This window comes from Schistocerca americana, chromosome 6, assembly GCF_021461395.2.
Source record: "Schistocerca americana isolate TAMUIC-IGC-003095 chromosome 6, iqSchAmer2.1, whole genome shotgun sequence".
NCBI lineage: Eukaryota > Metazoa > Arthropoda > Insecta > Orthoptera > Acrididae > Schistocerca > Schistocerca americana.
This window is the reverse complement of record NC_060124.1, coordinates 261,624,965-261,645,531: the sequence shown is the minus strand read 5'-3', so window position 1 is coordinate 261,645,531 and position 20,567 is coordinate 261,624,965.

The window sequence follows — 20,567 nt, the reverse complement described above, 5'->3', positions numbered from 1 at the left end:
ACACACATGAATCGAATTGTCAAAGGTCTCTATCAATCGGCAACTGCGAATGTAACGTAGAAATTCATAAATGAAAGATTGCAGTTAAATAAAATCTGCAGGTAGTATCTTAACGACATTAAATGATGAGTACGATAGTAGAAGTACTTTTGAGAATGTGGTATATTTCTGCAAAACACTTATTGGTGTCGATGGTCCGACAATTAAATAAAATATAAGTTGAATAACAGGAAAGCAACAGATTCCTACTGCACGTAATTAATTATGAACAAAAACATAGCTCGCGAGATATTCACTTCTAAACGCACACTACGTCTTCACTGTAGAAGCCACGGAAATCTCACACTACGAAATATTTCTATATGCCGCGACCACGCGCAAACCGCTCCACACCCTCCAAGTCCCTCCCGCGCCGTCGTGTCCAGCACTTCCCGTACTGCCTCAGACTTTTCTCTCACTTCCTTCCAGTCTCCTCAATCAAACGTTGTGATTGGCTAGAGTGCGTGTGCCATGTCTTCAAGCCAACGCACCCACACATACATAATGAAACACATTCAGAATACTGGATTTACATTTAAATAACTTGAAATTAAATAAATATTCCCACGGCTGAACGATAAACATTCTGTAAGACACATAAACAAATTAAATAAACATGTATCTAAGGAATATGACAATAGGTAGGCCAGTAGCCTAATGATTATGTGCTTTCTAAAACACAATAAATATTTAAAAATTTCTTCATGAATAGTATATATAGGATATAAACAAAGACGTAGACGAATAGATATACACTACTGGCCATTAAAATTGTTACACCACGAAGATGACGTGCTACAGACGCGAAATTTAACCGACAGGAAGAAGATGCTGTGATATGCAAATGATTAGCTTTTCAGAGCATTCACACAAGGTTGGCGCCGGTGGCGACACCTACAACGTGCTGACGTGAGGAAAGTTTCCAACCGATTTCTCAGACACAAACAGCAGCTGACCGGCATTGACTGATGAAACGTTGTTGTGATGCATCGTGTAAGGAGGAGAAATGCGTACCATCACGTTACCGACTTTAATAAAGGTCGGATTGTAGCCTGTCGCGATTGCGGTTTATCGTATTGCGACATTGCTGCTCGCGTTGGTCGAGATGCAATGGCTGTTAGAAGAATATGGAATCGGTGGTGCTGCATTCCAACGGCCTCGTATCACTAGCAGTCGACAGGCATCTTATCCACATGGCTGTAACGCATCGTGCAGCCACGTCTCGATCCCTGAGTCAACAGATGGGGCCGTTTGCAACACAACGACCATCTGCACGAACGGTTCGGCGACGTCTGCAGCATCATGGACTACCAGATCGGAGACCGTGGCTGCGGTTACCCTTCACGGTGCATCACAAACAGGAGCGCTTGCAATGGTGTACTCAACGACGAACCTGGCTGCGCGAATGACAAAACGTCATTTTGTCGGATGAATCCAGGTTCTGTTTACAGCATCGTAATGGTCGCATCCGTGTTTGGCGACATCGCGGGGAACGCACATTGGAAGCGTGTATTCGTCATCGCCATACGGCAGTATCACCCGGCGTGATGATATGGAATGCCATTGGTTACACGTCTCGGTCACTTCTTGTTCGTATTGACGGCACTTTGAACAGTGGACGTTATATTTCAGATGTGTTACGACCCGTGGCTCTACCCTTCATTCGATCCCTGCGAAACCATACACTTCAGCAGGATGATGCACGATCGCATGTTGAAGGTCCTGTACAGGCCTTTCTGGATACAGAAAACATTCGACTGCTGCCCTGGCCAGCACATTTTCCAGATCTCTTACCAACTGAAAACGTCTTGTCAATGGTGGCCGAGCAAGTGGCTCGTCATAATACGCCAGTTACTACTCTTGGTGAAATGTGGTATCGTGTTGAAGCTGCATGGGGAGCTGCACCTCTACACGCCTTTCAAGCTTTGTTTCATTCAATTCCCAGGCATATCAAGACCATTATTACTGCCAGAGGTGGTTGTTATGGGTACTGATTTCTCAGGATCTATGCACCCAAATTGCGTGAAAATGTAATCACTTGTCATTTCTAGTACAATATAATTTGTCCAATGAATAGCCGTTTATCATCTGCATTTCTTCTTGGTGTAGCAATTTTAATGGCCAATAGTGTATTTATAAGCATGCTGCCACCGTTTTTTCGTGTCACTGTGGAATATTATGGCCAGACGCGATTAGTAGTATTCAGCCACTTTGACCTCCAATAACTCAGCTACTATTCAAGTTACATGCCTGTAAATCATACCATTTGAGGTTTTCACTAATAGATTTTTAAAGACAAATCGATCGACAAAATCGGTTGAAGCGTTTAGATTTTGGAAATTCGTTGCTGGGTGCTACTTTTATAATTTATCATCAGATACTAAACTTTAAACTAATAATAATGATATTGAAAATCTGATACACCATCAGAATCGCTGTGCAAATAATGGTAATGTACGTGTTTCGTTTTGAGGTATCATGATTCATCCAGCTACAATTAATTTCCATATGAACTGTGAAATGTCTGCCATGATGGTTTCACAAAGTGCATGATCTTTGGCACTCTCGGCATACAGGTCTCTTTCATTGACACAGCGTCACCATGGAATTCCCAGCCACGTGGCTCCTGGACCCCTCTTGCTTCGGCCAACGTCCAGCACAACGTGGTCGGCGTGCCGAGTGGTCCGCTCCAGCCGAGCAGCTCGTTTGGCCAAGCCAACTCTGAACTTGGAATATTTTCAGGGCGCCACAACTCAACCGTTACCTCACAAGAGTTCTATCTGAGTTTTTCGAAAAGTACCGTTGGCTGTTCGTGGGATGATGTGGACACAACATGTCGGTACACCGCCTCACTTCAGTGTGGATGTCCGCAACCATCTCAGTGCTGTATTTCCTGGTCGATGGATTGGAAAGGGAGGTGCTATTCCATGGTCTCTGACGTCAACTGACCTGAATTCCCCTGATTATATTCTATGGAGATAGCTAAAGTCACTTATGCATGAGACCCTAGTGGATATGGAGGTGGAATTAGTTGTAGCTGTCTGTGTTATGATTCGAAGCACAGCAGGGATATTTGTTAGGGTGCGTCAGAATCTTGTTCGCCGATGTCATGCTTCCACTGAGGTTGATGGCCGTCAGTTTCAGGACATTTTGTAAGACACAGTACAGATGGTGGAAGTCTCTACAGGAACAGAAGGTTCCAAATGATTGGAAAAGAGCACAGGTAGCCCCAATCTTCCAGAAAGGTCGTCGAGCAGATGCGCAAAACTACAGACCTATATCTCTGACATCGATCTGTTGTAGAATTTTAGAACATGTTTTTTGCACGTGTATCATGTCATTTCTGGAAACCCAGAATTTACTCTGTAGGAATTAACATGGATTCCGGAAACAGCGATCGTGTGAGACCCAACTCGCTTTATTTGTTCATGAAACCCAGAAAATATTAGATACAGGCTCCCAGGTAGATGCCATTTTCCTTGACTTCCGGAAGGCGTTCGATACAGTTCCGCACTGTCGCCTGATAAACAAAGTAAGAGCCTACGGAATATCAGACCGGCTGTGTGGCTGGATTGAAGAGTTTTTAGCAAGCAGAACACAGCATGTTGTTCTCAATGGAGAGACATCTACAGACGTTAAAGTAACCTCTGGCGTGCCACAGGGGAGTGTTATGGGACCATTGCTTTTCACAATATATATAAATGACCTAGTAGATAGTGTCGAAAATTCTATGCGGCTTTTCGCCGATGATGCTGTAGTATACAGAGAAGTTGCAGCATTAGAAAATTGCAGCGAAATGCAGGAAGATCTGCAGCGGATAGTCACTTGGTGCAGGGAGTGGCAACTGACTCTTAACATAGACAAATCTAATGTATTGCGAATACATAGAAAGAAGAATCCTTTATTGTATGATAGTGGAACCAACACTGGTAGCAGTTACTCCTGTAAAATATCTGGGAGTATGCGTACTGAACGATTTGAAGTGGAATGTTCATATAAAATTAATTGTTGGTAAGGCGGGTACCAAGTTGAGATTCATTGGGAGAGTGCTTAGAAAATGTAGTCCATCAACAAAGGAGGTGGCTTACAAAACACTCGTTCGACCTATATTTGAGTGTTGCTCATCAGTGTGGGATCCGTACCAGATCGGGTTCACGGAGGAGATAGAGAAGATCCAAAGAAGAGCGGCGCTTTTCGTCACGGGGTTATTTGGTAAGCGTGATAGCGTTACGGAGTTGTTTAGCAAACTCAAGTGGCAGACTCTGCAAGAGAGGCGCTCTGCATCGCGGTGTAGCTTGCTGTCCAGGTTTCGAGAGGGTGCATTTTTGAATGAGGTATCGAATATATTGCTTCCCCCTACTTATACCTCCCGAGGAGATCACGAATGTAGAACTAGAGGGATTCGAGCGCGCACGGAGGCTTTCCGGCAGTCGTTGTTCCCGCGAACCATACGCGACTGGAACAGGAAAGGGAGGTAATGACAGTGGCACGTAAAGTGCCCTCCGCCACACACCGTTGGGTGGCTTCCGGAGTATAAATGTAGATGTAAATGGTACGTTCATTGTGTCAGTTAGGGTATTTGCAGTTAACTGTAGCTAACATATGTAGGGAAGTACACAGTCATGTCATGTTGTTCCTCTTATCTCCTTAAGCTGGCTTCTCCGATCCCAGGTTCCCTTCTTCAAATTTTTTAATGGAGCATCCTCTGTGTTCTGTTAAAATTTTGCGCGCTCTTACGGCAACACCCTGTAATGTCATCTGTTGGATGGGCCATGATGTTTGCTGAATTCCAAATTTCCTAAGCTCTTCTGGATGTACTCCTCGCTTCCTATGATCGCCCTGTCCATGACGAATCTCCGACGGCCAGTGAACACTCTTTCGCTTGTCAGCTAGCAAAAGGGTGCACTGAATTTACAAAAGAGAGCGCTTTCAACCAATTAGGTTCCTTTCATTTTCGCTTCGCAATACTTGTCGGCGCCGGGGATGAGCTTGTGGTTTATGTCTGCCTCAGACAAAAGCGGCCCCTCCTGCGGGCCGCAAAACGCTCTCCTCGAGGAAGGCGGCCGCTGTTGCGCCCGGCGCTGTTATGTTTAAGTCTGCGGCGTGTCGAGGAGGCTTCAGCAGCCGGGGCCGCCCATTGTGGCGCAGACAATGCCGGCGGAAGACAGCCGCACAGGAGCAGGTAGGCGCTGCGCTGCGACTCCCCGCTGTAAATCACCGCCGGCTGGACCGCGCCCCCCCCCCGTCGCAACTCGCTAACTCTGCTCTACCACAGATCCCTCCTGAAGCGGTGTCTTCCTCACAGTAACGACACCTGGACCGCCGACCCATGAATTCGCTTAGTTACTCACAAGCAACTGAAGTACGGCTGTTTTACACTGGGCAACAAAAGTATGTAGGTTGGTGTAAGAAATGTTCATCAGGACTTTGATTTTATCCGTACTAGATAAGAGGTTGTGTTTGTGAATGTCAATGTTGAAAATTATATCGGCTTTACCTCCTTATTTTACGATATTTTAAACCAGCATCTCGACCATGTACCAGTATTTACGGATGGCTCTAAACAGGGGGACTCTGTTGCTTGTGCTATTGTTTTCCCGGATCCAGTCGTCAAGTTACGGCTTCCTGCGGTGTTTACCATCTTTCATGCCGAATTGTTTACGATCGTGCGGGCATTGGAGCAGATGAGATGTGTTCCCAGTCTTAAGTTCCTCATCTGTTCTGACTCCCTGAGTGCCCTTCAGACCATGCAACACTTGTACCCAGCGGATACGGTCGTCCAGAACATCCATGATGCCCTATTCCACCTGCAACGGCAGGGGAAGGAGGTTTCTTTCAGCTGGGTGCCGGGGCACGTGGGTATTAGGGGAAACGAACTGGCGGATGTGGCTGCCAAAGATGCATGTTCCCTCCCTCACGTTGTTGAATGTGCCGTCCCCCTGCATGATTTACCTTCCTTTTGCTTTTTCGTCTTATGCGTCAATGGGAAGAGGAGTGGCTGGCAGTTGGTTAAAATAAGCTGCGTTTGGTCAAGGCCACCACGCGGCCATGGCGTACGTCCTACCAGCCATGCAGGCGGGATGAGGTTCTCCTCACTCGCCTCCGCATCGGGCACAGTCCCTTAACGCATGGTTTTTTACTCCAGCGGGAGGACCCCCCCCCCCCCCCCCCCCCCAAATCTGCAGTGCTTGTGGCGTCCAGATTACTGTCCGCCACATTCTACTTGACTGTCCTTTATTCTCTGACCAGAGGGCGGTGGTTTCCTTGCCACCTGATTTGCCCTCTATTTTGCAAGACGACGCAACGACTGTGGTTAAGGTCTTAAGGTTTTTGTCCTGTCCAATTTGTTGCCTCAGATTTTAGGGAGAGGATTTTAATGTGCTGCTGGGTGACTGGCTCACCCAGGTTTTAGGTAAGAGGTCAGCCAGTCACGATTACCTACTTGTTGAACTTCGATTTCTGTTTTCTTTTCCTTGTGTTTCCTTACCTTTTTTAGTGCGTATCTTTTCCTCTTGTTTTGTCTCTGTATGTGAGGATTTGGAACTGCGTCAGGCCTGTGTCTTTTAGCCGTTCTCCTTGTTTGCTGTCCGTCTTCGTCCCTTCACCGCATGTGTTCTTGTTTCTATGCGTTTGGGCGCTGATGACCACGCTGTTTAGCGCCCGAAAACCTCAAACAAACAAAAACAAAAAAAAACAAAAAATCAACCACTTGTTTATCCTATGACGCCTAAGGAGGGGGAGGGGGGGGGGGGGGGGTTCGTTGAACCCACAATTTTTTTATGTCCCCTGCTTTTGCCCAAGTAACTTTCACAATACATATTCCCTTTGAGTTATTGTTTGTTGGCTATTTTATGAAACGTTAGTGTCAATATATTTATAGAAGATTCCTGCTTTGAAACAAAAAATAAATAAACTTATTATGGGTCCAACAAACCCCCCTCTTAGGCTTCCATGCTACAGAAAATTTCCCTTAGTAGGATTTCGTATTTCTCATCTCTACAACAATGCAAGTTAGTTACTTGTTGGTTGGTATTCTTGATATTCACAACAATCGGTTTACTTCCAGAGGAAGTGATTGTTGATATCAGTCAGATGTTATTTATCTTGTAAACTTGCAGTGAGTTAGTGCAGTTCCCAACACGTAGGCCTCCAGTAACTTTGTTGTCCTACACATAAAAAATGAAACCAAGTAAAATCTTACTGATGTTGTGAACAAGGCACCAAGATAAAGGCACTGTTGGAGGAGAGAAGAATAAAACCGAGATAAATGCATATTATAATTCCACTAAAGGTGGAATTGATACCATTGATCAAATGGCGCGTATGTACACCTGCAAGAGGGGAACAAAGAGATGGCCTCTATCTGTATTTTACTCTCTCATCGACATTTTTGCTATCAATGCAACCACCATATTCATCCAGCTACATCCAAGATGGTATGAAAAGAAACACGACAAACGGAACCTTTATCTTCTGCGAGCTGGGATGGAACTAGTGAAACTGCAGGTAGAAGAAAGAAGTGCCAATGCAAGAGGGTGATCTAATCAAATTGTTCAATCAGTGAAGACTATTCTACAAAAGAAAAGCAAAGAAGTGACAACAGAAGCACGTCAGCCTCCTGCAGGGAAAAGTCGGTCCCATATTTGTGTAAGAAAAGCTAAAACAAAGCAGCAGAAGTACAACAATCTAGGTAAACCAAAACAGTATTGTGGACAGTGTCATAAACATGTGTGTAACACACATTCAGAAAAAATTGCGAAGTGTGTCTCTTGCCTTGAAGTTGAGGACACAGAGTAGTCTATTGTACACTCCTGGAAATGGAAAAAAGAACACATTGACACCGGTGTGTCAGACCCACCATACTTGCTCCGGACACTGCGAGAGGGCTGTACAAGCAATGATCACACGCACGGCACAGCGGACACACCAGGAACCGCGGTGTTGGCCGTCGACTGGCGCTAGCTGCGCAGCATTTGTGCACCGCCGCCGTCAGTGTCAGCCAGTTTGCCGTGGCATACGGAGCTCCATCGCAGTCTTTAACACTGGTAGCATGCCGCGACAGCGTGGACGTGAACCGTATGTGCAGTTGACGGACTTTGAGCGAGGGCGTATAGTGGGCATGCGGGAGGCCGGGTGGACGTACCGCAGAATTGCTCAACACGTGGGGCGTGAGGTCTCCACAGTACATCGATGTTGTCGCCAGTGGTCGGCGGAAGGTGCACGTGCCCGTCGACCTGGGACCGGACCGCAGCGACGCACGGATGCACGCCAAGACCGTAGGATCCTACGCAGTGCCGTAGGGGACCGCACCGCCACTTCCCAGCAAATTAGGGACACTGTTGCTCCTGGGGTATCGGCGAGGACCATTCGCAACCGTCTCCATGAAGCTGGGCTACGGTCCCGCACACCGTTAGGCCGTCTTCTGCTCGCGCCTCCAGTGGTGTCGCGACAGGCGTGAATGGAGGGACGAATGGAGACGTGTCGTCTTCAGCGATGAGAGTCGCTTCTGCCTTGGTGCCAATGATGGTCGTATGCGTGTTTGGCGCCGTGCAGGTGAGCGCCACAATCAGGACTGCATACGACCGAGGCAAACAGGGCCAACACCCGGCATCATGGTGTGGGGAGCGATCTCCTCCACTGGCCGTACACCACTGGTGATCGTCGAGGGGACACTGAATAGTGCACGGTACATCCAAACCGTCATCGAACCCATCGTTCTATCATTCCTAGACCGGCAAGGGAACTTGCTGTTCCAACAGGACAATGCACGTCCGCATGTATCCCGTGCCACTCAACGTGCTCTAGAAGGTGTAAGTCAACTACCCTGGCCAGCAAGATCTCCGGATCTGTCCCCCATTGAGCATGTTTGGGACTGGATGAAGCGTTGTCTCACGTGGTCTGCACGTCCAGCACGAACGCTGGTCCAACTGAGGCGCCAGGTGGAAATGGCATGGCAAGCCGCTCCACAGGACTACATCCAGCATCTCTACGATCGTCTCCATGGGAGAATAGCAGCCTGCATTGCTGCGAAAGGTGGATATACACTGTACTAGTGCCGACATTTTGCATGCTCTGTTGCCTGTGTCTATGTGCCTGTGGTTCTGTCAGTGTGATCATGTGATGCATCTGACCCCAGGAATGTGTCAATAAAGTTTCCCCTTCCTGGGACAATGAATTCACGGTGTTCTTATTTCAATTTCCAGGAGTGTATATGAACACATCTGTATTTTGTATTGTAATATGTCACTTTTTTATCCACTCAATCCAATATTTATAACAATTAACAACATTTATAAACCGATTCCTTAGTTAAAATAAATAAACCATTTTGAAAGTTGTAGTTGTTCGTCAGTAAACTTATTTAATACCTGGGGCTCGCCGAATCCTCCTCCCCCCCCCCTCCCCCTTAGGCATCCAAGTTAGAGAAAAGGGCTTGGGCGTCCTAGGGTTTATAGTGTAAAACGCTAAGATTGACGCGTTTCGGAAGTCAAGCTTCCATCATCAGAATAATAAAAATTAAAAGAACGTGTTAAAACTCGCTAAAATGGAGCATGCATCACGCACAATAAAATTGATAATAAAATTAAAACTTTTGGCTACTTCCCTTGTTGCAGCCGTGTCTTCCAAGGTGCACCTCCAAATAGTCGTCAAAATATAAAAAAACCTCTAAAATGGTGTCGCTTATGGTGTTCAACATCTAACCACATGGCTCTCTCCTCTATTCGTAAACTGCCGGTGCTGGTGATACAAATAACTTTTTCAAACATTTCACTGGATTCTTTTAGTAACTATATTTTTAGCAGTTGGCAGGATACCATCATTCAATGAGGTCCTTGGAACATGTATACGTTATCTGTTTGTATAGACATCTCTGTGACTTCCTTGTTTACTTGCGCGTGAGCTCACTCGCGTTTCAGTGTCGTGTTTGGCTACGCGGTGTGTGGTATCAATGAAGACGCACAGGCGGTTTACGACGATAGAGGAGAGAGCCATGTGGTTAGATGTTGAACACCATAGGCGACACCATTTTAGAGTTTTTTATATTTTGACGACTATGTGGAGATTCGTAGTATGTTCAGCAACATCAGCAGATACTAACAACGCTAAGGACAACACCGGCCTACCAACAAGGAATAAACCAAGCTGAGATACGTCGGCAGTACAATTTTATTAACTTTTCGGAAACACTATTTACATATCTGCTCTGAAACAAGTATGCCGTGAACTGTTCTTGGGGACCGCGCACTGAAGCCGCTCGGCCTCTGGCGTGTTGTCACGGTCCGCGCGGCTCCCCCCCCCCCGCCCCCGTCGGAGGTTCGAGTCCTCCCGCAGGCATGGATGTGTGTGTCGTCCTTAGCGCAAATTAGTTTAAGTTACATTAAGTAGTGTGTAAGCTTAGGGACCGATGACCTCAGCAGTTTGTTTCCGTAAGACCTTACCCCAAATTTCAAAAAATTTGTTGCTGGGGACGGAAAACCAGTGCCAATGCACCAAGGCAAGCGAGACACAACGTCCCATCTCACCAGTGCTGCCCACCACTATAGTCAAATATGTCCGCTAGGTCGAGAGTGCTGACGAGGTTTGCCTGCTCTTGAGTGCCCAAAGTGAAGTGCCTCTTCCGAATGACATCGTCTCAAGTTCAGCTTACACAATCAGGGACTAGTACCTCCTGCCAATCTACTTTAGCTTTTAATTTCATTTTATAGTAACTGCTGCTTCGAAAAAGGTAATTAATTCTTCCAGTTGATTTGGTGGGGGACCGACTACCTCACCCATATATTACGAATTTAGAAAACAGTTTTTATATTAAACAGGGCGTACACAATTTAAAAACAAGGCTGAGATTTGTTGACTCCGTTTTAGACGGATTGTGGTGTTTTATAGGCGTGCAAGGACACCCGGGTCTTCAGGTTCCCACACTCACGTGATCAGTGGCTGAGGCTGGCGTCGCCCCATCGCCAGCGTCGCCTCTAGCCACGTTCCAACTTCTCATTCACGAACAGCTGCTGTGTCTCTCGAAACCGTCGACCAGCCTGCCTGGACGAATTTCCACTCCTATATCCGGCCTGACGTCATCTTTGAGCAAAACTAAAGCGACACTAAACTCGTTGACTGCTTATACTGTATAGCTATTCGGGGCAGAAGAAAACGTCGTCTCCACATGGTGTTCTCGCTAGATGGATATCTACAAGTACACTCATGCTCATGAATTAAGGGTAATTGTAGAATGTGGTGTCACACAAAATGGCTCTACACAAAAGTGGCGCTAATAGCATAGGCACATGGGGACACACACGACACAAATCGGTAAGTCCACGATATTGGTGATAATTTGAGAAAACCGTCACGAAACACATGTGCTACAAAACGCCACTGTTTCCTGCGCATGTACCCCGACATCTATATGGGATATGATCACCATGCACACGTACGCAGGCCCCACAACGGGTTGGCATTCTCTTGATCAGATGATCGAGCAGCTACTGGGATATAGCCTCCCATTCTTGCACCAGTGGCTGTCGGAGCTCCTGAAGTGTCGTAGGGGTTTCAAAACACGCAGTGATACGTCGATCGAGAGCATCCCAAACGTGCTCCATGGGGTTTAGGTCTGGAGAACAGGCAGGCCATTCGCCTGATATCTTCTGTTTCAAGGTACTCCTCCACGATGGCAGCTCGGTGAGGACTCATTGCACCCCTGAAAAGGCGGACATACTGGTGCAAAATGACGTCCCGATACACCTGACCTGTTACAGTTCCTGTCAAAGACACGCAGGGGTGTACGTGCACCAATCATAATCCCACCCCACATAATTAAACCACGACCTCAAAGACATTAAGGGGTTGGTATCTGGTTCCTGGTTCACGCCAGATGAAAACCCGGAGAGAATCACTGTTCAGACTATACCTGGGCTCGTCCGTCAAAATGTTACTCCGTGGCCGTCGGCGGGCACTGATGGTGAGATATCGGTCTTCTTGTGGTGCTGTACACTGTGGACGCCCAATACTGTAGCGCCTGGACACGTTTCCTGTCTGCTAGAATCGTTGCCATAATTGTGATATCACACTTTGTAGCATACGGAGGGCCCTTGCTACGACCTACTGTGTTTGACCAGCCTCCAGTCGCCCTAGTATTCTACGCCTCATAACGTCATCAGTATGTGTTCTTTGAGCCATTTTCAACAAACAGTCACCATCAGCACGTCTGAAAACGTCTGCACACTTACTCGCTGCACCGTACTCTGACATGCATCAACACACGTAGAAAGTAGCACCATTTTATCCATTGCTTATTTTTCTTTCTCAGAAACAGATAACGTAAGAAACTGTTTTTTCTCTCGTCATAGTTGGGTCTTTAATTTCTAATAGCTGCCATGGATGCAGATTAAATTCTGGGAAATGAGGTCGTACATTTAGTGACCTGGCAATTGTGTTCCTCAGTAGCAGTCTTCTCAAAGTTCATTCCTCAAATGAGAGACATGAATCGATTTTTAAAATAGCTGCACACAGCACCGGGGGAACAGATTTTCATGTTTATTAACACAGTAAATCGCGATGCTGAACAGATGTGTATTATAGTCGTCGAAGGTTATACCCTGCAGCTTAGTAAACTCACATACAGGTGGAATTATGTTTTGTCCTGACACAATGTCTCTCCCATATAAAGGACTGCATTCCATACAGAGGACTGCATTAATATAAGTCAGTCATATACTGCTGACATGGAACAGCACGTGATGAACGATGACGTTTACAGTTGATAATACTGACTGACTTAGCATCTGCACTTGATGAATGATCAGCATCTACCGAATATGGTTTTGTGCAGCATGCCTGTTTATAGATCCGTGCAGAACAGATATCACAAGAAGTTGAAATAGAAAGGTACTACATTTTGGACATTTAAAATAAAAGACGCTAAATACACGGAACAGACGTGCACATAAGGCAAAGACGTTACTTTGATTAACGGTTGACTAAATGTTTGTAAACAGGCTAAAATAATGTACTTTATGGAGTGAAATTTGAGTACTCATTGGGATTCTCTCAATTCTGCCAAGGTTTCTCCAAAAGCTCAAGTTTTATAATTCAGTTCTTGATAAATTAACAAGTTGATTTAGGAAACCTATACATTTTTTGGAAACAGAAGAATTGTAACTACAAAAGAATAACACTGCTATTATTTTATAGAGGCTTTTAACTCAGATCAAGAGCCGAAAAACTATTTTTTTACAGTTGCTATGTGCTGGCCCAACAAGTCGATCCCTATCCTGGAGGACTGGGCAATATTTCAGGTTTCCACTCCTTAGACAGACCGCCCTCCCAGGGATTCGAGCTCCACCAGCCCGATAAATAAGGAAAGGAAATATCAGGACCGGATTTTTGGGAAGGTGGAACGTAGCGAGACACTGCTCATCTGCTTCCTCCTCAGAGGCCTGGCCGGCTTAGGTATAGCTCTCCACATTTGAGAAACACAAACCCTCTCGCTTGCACGGAAAGCGCTACGGAAAGGCAGTGATTTTACAGGTCATCAGTCTTCTGACGGGTCTGATGCGGCCCGCCACGAATTACTCTCCTTTGCCAACCTCTTCATCCTAGAATAGCACTTGCAACCTACCTCCTCAACTATCTGCTGTATGTATTCCAATCTGTGTCTTCCTCTACAGTTTTTGCCCTCTACAGCTCCCTCTAGTATCATGGAAATCACTCCCTGACGTCTGAGCAGATTTCCTATCATCTTCTCCCTTCTCCTTGTCAGTGTTTTCCACATATTCCTTTCCTCTCCGATTCTACGCAGAACCTCCTCATTTCTTACCTTATCAGTCCACCAATTTTCAACATTCGTCTGTAGTACCACAGCTCAAATGCTTCGATTCTCTTCCGTTCCCATTTTCCCACAGTTCATGTCTCACTACCATACAATGCTGCACTCCAAACGTATATTCTCAGAAATTTCTTCCTCAAATTAAGCCCAGTGTTTGACACTAGTAGCCGGCCGAAGTGGCCGCGCGGTTCTGGCGCTGCAGTCTGGAACCGCGATACCGCTACGGTCGCAGGTTCGAATCCTGCCTCGGGCATGGATGTGTGTGATGTCCTTAGGTTAGTTCGGTTTAACTAGTTCTAAGTTCTAGGGGACTAATGACCTCAGCAGTTGAGTCCCATAGTGCTCAGAGCCATTTGAACCATTTTTTTTTTTTTTTTTTTTGATACTAGTAGATTTCTCTTTGCCAGGAATGCCCTTTTTGTCAGTGCTAGTCTGCTTTTGATGTCCCCCCTTGCTCCGTCCGTCATTGGTCATTTTGTTGCCAAGGTAGCAGAATTCCTTAACTTCATCTAGTTCGAGATCATCAACCTTAATGTTAAGTTTCTCGCTGTTCTCATTACTGCTACTTCTCATTACTCTCGTCTTTCTTAGATTTACTCTCAGTCCATATTCTGTACTCATTAGACTATCAATTCGATTCAGCAGATCATGTAATTCTCCTTCACTTTCACTTAGGATAGCAATCTCTTCAGCGAATTGTATCACTGATACCCTTTCACCTTGAATTTTAATTCCACTCCCAAATCTTTCCTTTATTTCAATCATTGCTTCTTCGATGTACGTATTGAACAGTAGGGGCGAAAGACTACATCTCTTTCTTACACCCTTTTTGATCCGAGCATTTCGCTCTTGGCCGTTGACTTTTATTAGTCCCTCGTGGCTCTTGTACATTTGTATATTACCAGTCTCTCCCTATAGCTTACTCCTGTTTTTCTCAGAACTTCCAACATCTTGCATCATTTTACATTGTCGAAAGCTTTTTCGAGGTCGAAAAATCCTATGAACGTGTCTTGACTCTTCTTTGGTCTTACTTCCATTATCAACCTCAACGTCAGGTTAATTGCGATTATACAAATCCTTCGTGGAAACATGTACAACTTAAAGGAATGAGAGTTGAGAACTCACAGAAAGATATAAGAGACGGCTTAGATCTTTAGAAATTGACCACTAGAGAAAAGCATGTAGAATTTCCCCATTTCATCACGTAATAAATGAAAAAATAGAGAGAAATAAGAGAAAGGACGCAGACCTGGTATAGTATTACGGACAGAAGGGAATGGAAAAAGGCAAGTGGGCAAAGAGAGCTTTCATGGCAACCTCCTGGAAGCAGAAGAAGCGGAGATTCACGAAAATTGTGGATGAGGGATATCCAAGAAGCGCGTGAGAGAAGAGGAATATAAAGGGATCAGGAAGAAAGGCGACATAGAGACGCTTGGTGACAGATGAGCGGGATGCAGCAACATCTCGAGGAACCCTGCATCGGTGGCCGACAGCAACGGTAGTTCGAACGGCAGACGCTTCAACAGTGGAACCTGGCGACGAGAAGAAGATACGACGTCAATAAGAAATAATGATTTAAAGCCCCTACCGGCCGACCAATTTCGTGGCAACCTACACACATTCGGACCGACTGCACTGGACGATTACAGCGTCGTCCTGTTTACCGTAAGTTCGTTGAGTTTATGTCCTACGAGATTCCACTTCGCTTTACACAGAAACAAAAACTGGAGTTTGCCTTTGCAGTTTCAGAAGTAACGAGGCAAAAAAAAAAATCCAAAAGAAAAACCTGTGGGCAAAGAGGTGGCTAATGCAAAGAAAGAAATTCACCCACGCTCAATAGCTGAAATGAGTTGAAAGCCGATGAATTGCGTAATTATCTGGCAACTGGTGAAATATGCAGTTCGGAGCTGCTGAGCATCATCCAAACACTCTTAACGAAAAAGAATAGTCATGAGAGAGGCTGTAAGACGCTGTTTGCTGCAGTTCTAGCCACTGGCAGATGTCAAGAGGATCGCACATGCAGTGCCGTTGCATCCACACGATTATTACCTAAAATGATGTCTGAAACCTCCAATGTTCTCTATAGTTTCCTGACGAAATACGACATGGTAAGCCAAAATAAATAAGATGTAAGATGTTCATTAAGATGTTTATTATTTTATTTGTGTATGTCATATAAATAATGACGCTACAAGTTTAGAAAACTTATTTAAGGTCACTAGCAGACTACAAATGGTGGTGGTGAAAATCACCTAGTAAGTACAACAGATACGAGGGTTGGAACTTCAGTAGTGTCAACTATCTGTTCACAATCGATACAAAAGAGTTACATGTTTTCACCTGTTGTTGTCCTTCAAAGTAGTCAGCAGCGTTGTTTAGAACCCGTTGCCAGCGATGTGGAAGACGTAGTATAGCGTTAGCAGATCCTGTTCTGTTCATGGTGCGAACAGAGCGGTGTTAAGTTATGATGATTCTCTTGTACCACTGTGGTGGTGTTATTCTAACGCATTACGTTCCTCCACGGCTGACCGTCAGTGCACAGTATTAGTGTTCATCACCTGCAACCAGCTTTGCGATAGAAGCGGCGACACTTTCTGCGCAACCCACCCATCATTTTGCATGACAATGCGCGGGTGCATACATCGCAAGCTGTGGCTGCTCTGTTCGGTCGATGGGACTGGGAAGTACTGTACCATGAACCATACTTCCCGGAATTAAGTACTTGCGACCTTGATTTGATCCCGAAGATGAAGGAACCACTTCGTGGCATTCGCTTCAGAACTGTTCCAGATTCGACAGGCAGTAGACTGCTCCATTCGCACCATCAACAGAACAGGCTCTGCTAACGGTATACTACGCCTTCTACATCGCTGGCAACTGGTTCTACGTTACACAAGCGACTGCTTCGAAGGACAGTATCAGGTGAAAACATGTAACTCTTTTGTATCGGTTGTGAATAAATAGTTGCCACTATTTAAGTTTCAACCCTCGTACATAAGAAATGAAGCATTTAGCACCTGCTCTTCATACTACAAGACTTGGATGTGGGTTGGATCTTCTAACGTGTATAAAAATGAAGAAAGCATATTTTACGAATAAAAGTCCATTGACTGTCTACATGTCGACTTCTAGATTTTACTTCCGATATGCATTAAAATGAAATCTAGGGTCTAAACCGTCCGTATTTAAGTTTTTAGATTTCTATTCCGAAAACTATCGGAAATAAAATCTAAAAACAAAAATATATAAGGTCGAAGGACTTTAATTCATAAAATATGTATCCCATTCATTATCTATGTGCCACATCAGACCATTATGGATTCGTTAAAAAATGAAACAACTGATTCATTTCTTGCATCTCTATTTCTGTACTCCTCGCACAACGTGTCCCACGAACATCTGCAGTCTTTTAATATCTCCAGAAACTCTGTCCATTAAAATTCCATCCGGCTCGTACTCTATCACGTTTATTACAACAGCGATTAAATGCGTAGGTGGTGAAAAAGACAAACTTTTGTCTGGTGGTGGGCGCGACAGCGCTACACACGGTACAGATTCTTGGGTGGAGTAGTGTTTGTGACGGGGTCGGTTCTCGGGTCATCCTACCTGATCCAGATGCCGACAGTAGATGTTTGTCTGTCGGTTGTCCAACATACCTACACACGTCCAATTTGCCGGTCGGTCGGTTGGTACGTGTATGCGACCTTGAATTTTTAAAATTAATGATACCATTGTTCATTTGTTTCTGTGTGTTTTAAGATTGATCCTAGTTAGTTATTGTGAAGGAGCCGCGCTGGACAGTAAAATTTACGCTGGTGAGTTCTAAGTGTAAGTGATGTGTAGGCAGTTACAGTAAGCTGCAGAACGGCAGCCGTAACGGAGTGTGTAAGGCCGGAAATGCATATCCTCCTATTTCCATCTATTGCACTGCAATTTTTTTTCCTTATTTTGTTACCTGAAGATATAACATTTCTGTGTCTTTTTATATTGTAATTGTTTTACTATTTGTATATATATGCATTTATGTCGATGTATAATTGGTTTGTTTTGTGAATATTATTTGTATTTATACGCTGGGTTTGGCCTAGGGAAAACTATGCTATCGAACGAATACATCGATAGGTCATGTGGAGAACCAAAGTGTTCAGGATCTTTAGTAGTGTTAACTCTGTCGCGTGGAGCGCGGGCAGAGGGGAGTCTGGCTGGTGTGTTGTGTGACGCTCCCGCGAGTTGCCGCGCTTTCGGGGTTTGGCAGCATGCAATTGCGCTCGAATTGCTATGTTAGTTTCTGACATGGTGTTGCCGACGGGAACCATTAGCTGGCGCACATCAAGAGCCCGTTTCACCTGGTGACCGTGTCGAGAAGAAGGCGCGCCAACATCCAGCTTCTGCAACAGCGACGGCCGGCAATGAGTGACTGTCGCCACCTCCTCGATCGACTGCTTCAAACCTTCAATCAACCAACAAGGAAGACTGGAAGCACGTACAGTTTTAGAACTGTATGGCAGACCTCAGCTTTTAAAATTGTTGCATCACAAAATTACAGCAACTTAGCATGAACCTTTTTTGCTCATTGTCCCAATTGCATTACCAAGCAGGGTCCCTTCCTTTTCCGAAATTAACCCGAGTGTCGTTGAAATTCAGACGCCAGCATTAAAGTAATATCATTCCATTTCACTGCTTTAATTTCAAAGTTCAGTTAAGGTATTCATAGCTGGCTACAATATTTAGATTACACAATCACAAATTAAGAATGCGAGTTTTGTTACCATATTTTAGCTTACCTGTGACTGCAGCTCAGCTTGGTACGTACTAAATTCTTCTATTGTTAATTGTTCAGAATCAATTAATTCACGTTCAAAGTTAAATCTCTTATTTCTAAATTGCGGAGATTCAAGTAGCTTTTGAAATGATTGTTGAGGTAGCCCAAGACTAACCGTATTTTACTGAATTTCGCTGTGCTTCAGAAACAAAGTTCACTATTAATTTCAGTCACTAAGGTAACTTTCAATTTTCCGGTTTTATTAATTCTTTTGCTAAATTAAGTCCGAGTGTAGCGAAATTTATTACTTCTGACAAACTTTCAGTTTTCACACTACACGTGTCAGGCTTCAGTTGCCACGCTTCTAGTGCTAATTATATGTGTAATAACCTTTCTTTTTCAGTTACTATAGTAATTGTCCATAGGACTGGCGACCGTAATTTTCCCCAAATCTCAAATATCTAATTACCGCTAGTTAATTGTTAACGTAATGGCCGCACATTTACTTTCTTTATTAACTTTACCCCTTTTCAAAATTAATTTCCACCAGTTTCATTTGCATTTTACCTTTCATTTAGATGTAACCCTTTCCTCCCTCTTTACCGACAGATTAACTTCGGTGACGATTGCTTTTCCTAAATTTCCATTAGGTACACGCAGTTTAATTTTTCTCTGTCATTAAGGTCGATAAGTGAGGGGGAGGTTACACGTGGCGACCTGGTGACAGGACAATCTTCAGATTTGAGGTTGTTCTGGACACAAATATTGCATTGTTCAAATCTCGTAACAAAGTACTGGTTACGAACAGGCCGTTATGTCAGCGAGAATAAGTAGTGGGAGTAATCCTAATTATATTTGAGATTTGTCATTTATATTGAAAATTATTAAAATTAGTGAAGGCAACAATTACCAAAATTTGGCAGACATGGATACGGAACAATCGGTCGAACAGAGGGAAACACGCACCGCGGAACCCTTTGTTCAGGGGCAGGCGGTTAGCATGAAAGACGCGACCGCCGAAACGCAACAAAGAGCAGAAATGGAATCCAAACTTTAGAAAATGTTTCGGAATCGGAAGCGAAAATCAAATCTGTACCCCTTGATGACCAATACAGGGGAACATACATAGAGGAACCAGCTACGGAAGTAAAACCGGTAGTTTCCGGGAATTTAACTGATTTATTGAATGTTTTGATTAATGAAATCAAGAGTCAATCGGTAGAAATTAAAGCTCAGTCTGAAAAAATTGACAGGAAGCTACACAACCAGAACAAAGCTATTAATGTTGTTGACAACAATGTTGGAGTTGTTAACACAAAAGTTGATAAAATCAAAGAAGATATTGCTATGATTAATACCGAAATCGGTTATCTTAAACAGGAAATGATAGGAGTTCAGGCGGAAATTGCGAGCATAAATACTCGTTTTGATTCCGAAATTAGCAGAATCGAGAAAAGTGTAGGAGAAGCAGTTGCTCTGATCATCGAGAATAAGGTGACGGAACAAATTCAATTAGTGAAAAAAGAGGATCAACAGAAGGTGGAACCCTTAAAGGCTTTAGTATCCGAAGTAGATACTAAAGTGACGAAGCAGGCTAATACCTGCGAAGTGAAAAAAAGGGAAGTAGAAACGCTTGCGACAACCACTTGCCAACTAATTGCGAGAGTGTCGGAATTAGAAAAGAAACTTGATGTATAACAGAGCTATGTGCCAATCTGTGCACATAGTTCGGGATTGATGACGAAAGAGGAGCGGTTCGACCCCTTGAAAAAAGGCGGTATACACGCGACGGATTTCATAAAAAATTGTGGAAGAGTTTTACCCAGATCATGGACTAGTGAGAGAAAAATAAATGCGGTTATTGAGGTGTTGGCTGGTGATGCCAAGCGTTGGGGCTTAAACCTTAACATTACGAACCTGACTTTTGACGAATTTAAAAATTTG